Genomic DNA, 2887 nt, shown 5'->3' with positions numbered 1-2887 from the left:
GAAGTTGCCTGTTAGGTTCATTGTCACAGATAAGGTCTATATTTAGCCTTGTGGTTGTGTACATAGGCGCAGAGTGCGACAGTGCAATTAGACTCGTTCGCGAACTATCAATACATTATTGACTATATAAACTTGTTATTTGTTTTATGAAACGGATTTTTACTTCTATCGCAGATTGAATTCTTAATTAAATGTGTTATAAATAACATTTTTTTAATATTAATTCGATTCTGAGTTCAATGCTGCGGATATATTCGAGTCTCTTAAGACATCTGGTGCATTTGAGTCTTGAACAAGACTATTCAGACGCTACCCCTTGGTAGCTGTTCTTAAAGAAAATATCCGCAATTGTCAACGACTGCTTTGTGTCGATCACGTTGTCATTTAAGTTGTAGGCAGTTTTGTTTGTTAAAGTTCTGTTTCAAAGGGAAACAATTATCTTCATAAGCCAATTAAGTCGAATTCAGAAGAATGTTAGATGGTGCAGAGGTACAGCTCAATTAGACTATACAGTGAAACTAAGGTCAGTATAACGATAATGATAATATATAATAGTAATAATAATGATAATATAACAACAATAAAAACTTACAATAATGATAATAACCATATGTTTGAGGCTTGGAGCTTTTATGTCACTTCAATTCAGTTCGCACCATTTGACAGTTTTGGTTAAATTATGCTCTCGCCAGATCAGACATATTGAATATATATTTTTCAAATTAAAACTTTGTAGTCTCCTATGTATTTAAAAACAAAATTGAATAGCGGAACTACAATTCATCGCCCCAGAATTAATACTGCTTGAACACTCATGCTGAGGATCAATTTACAAGAAACATAATAGCATATATATACCTCAAAGTTAATTGTGCTGAAAATAAAGTTTATTGAGGGGGTGCATTAAAAGAAAACATATGGAGATAATGAATAATAACATATGCAAGGTAAACCAAAAAAGCCCAAATCTATACCATATAGATGAATACCAAGGTTTCATTGTTCTAAAACGACTGCAGGATTAAATAAAGTCCTATTATGCGAATGATTTATTTAACATGAAATGGGTATACATAAACATTGTTAATATCGTGATATCCAATAATCATACAACTTAAATAGTTTCATGTTATACACACTAAGCAGTGGCAAACTTCCTACACACACAACAGCTCTTACATCTATTTGTCACATATTGCAGCTATAATCTTCTATAGATTTCTTGTGTTAGAATATTCACCACATAATGTGTATAATTTTGTTAGTTTTACACTAAGTATTATGGAAAGACATAAGAACGTATTAGGTTCAACTTTGCATATGAACTGCATAATAAATAAATGGCAGGAAAAAAAATCTGAATTCGTCTAATTGCTACGCAAATTCTACCTTTAATTAACGGAATTAAACGGCGTGATACACCCTTTCCTGCATGTAAAATACACGACGTGTAAATCGATTTCCACACAATCTGTCACGAATGGGATCCATCCTGAATGGCAAAATGTGTATGTACGAAGGTTTATAGTTCGAGATGGTGTTATTGTCCTGTTTAGTAGGTAGTTTGTTCAACTTTTTGTCTTGCGCTTTGAATTGATGATTCAAACTTTGTAGAGTGATAGTTCATGCCATTACATATTTTTAGAATCATTTTTTGAAACACGGTTACATTAAAAATATTTTAAAAATTAATTAACCTAATCTATTTTGAAGAGCGCCCTCGCTTTTATCCTCGTATCGACGTACCTAATAATATTGCACTTTACTTTTATGTCAGCTTTTTTTCTGGTCAATATAGAGGTTTCTTGCAGCTAGATTCCTTTCGTGTGCATTCAACCTTCTTTCAAATTGGTCTTACAACTGATTGGATTCAAATGTTTGTCCCTAAACGGAAATGTGCTTAAATAGCGCATTGTTCTTAATATGTTTGCCATGTTTTGTCAATGGAGGCTTCTTGTAGCCACTGCCCCCCTTTTAAATATAAGACGGATTATCTACAAACTATATTAAAACCGTGTAACAATTTAGGAAATTTATCAAGGAGAATTACAAAAAATGATTATAGATTATTGAAAATAAAATGTAGCCATGCCCATACATTCAGTAGAATTGCCTTAGTAAGATATATTGAATGTCTTAAATCATAGATGTATTTTAATTTTAACGGGGCATTGCAGGAAAATGTGAAAAATAGGATTTGACAAAATATTGTGCATCAGTTTATAAAACGTACATTGTATGAGTGATGAGGGGAGGGGCAGCATTGTAATGAAAAGCTTGACAATTTTGGCCCTGGAATATAGTTTTTGATTTTGTTGTTACATAAGAGGGTTTTCATGACATGCAGTGAAATCACAGGTTATATCAATGCCCTTCTAGTTCCCAATTTGCGACATAGAGTAGAGAACACCGATGTGTTTTGAACAGCTATCATGTTTCTGTGGAGATCCAGAATATAATCTAGCTCTGAGCAGATGTTTTACTTTTCTCGGAATCTCACAGCCCTTAGTCCAAATATTTTTTACTTTACTTTAGCGGCGTCCTACCGGTTTCTCGTAATATGATGGACCAGGACTTCCCTCTCCAAATCTCAACAACCCATTTCACATCAAGTCTCTCTTAATCACACCAAGGCACAGTATGTGGCGTCTACACTCAGGGCGGATCCAGCTGGCGAAAAGAGTTGGGGGGGGGGGGGCAAATCTTGAGAAAACAATTTAGCGCCGACTAAGCCGGCCGGTGAAAAATGAAAAAACGGGGGGGGGGGGGCGCTGGGTGTAGAAAAACATTTTTTTTTTTGGTACAGTTTTAGAGGAAAAATTTAGCGCCGACTCAGCCGGCTGTTAATAAGCGGCGGGGGGGGGGGGGGGGGGGGGGGGGGGGGGGG

The sequence above is a fragment of the Strongylocentrotus purpuratus genome, unplaced genomic scaffold (assembly GCF_000002235.5).
Source record: "Strongylocentrotus purpuratus isolate Spur 01 unplaced genomic scaffold, Spur_5.0 spur5_scaffold_2, whole genome shotgun sequence".
NCBI lineage: Eukaryota > Metazoa > Echinodermata > Echinoidea > Camarodonta > Strongylocentrotidae > Strongylocentrotus > Strongylocentrotus purpuratus.
Note: the sequence above shows the minus strand (reverse complement) of the source record.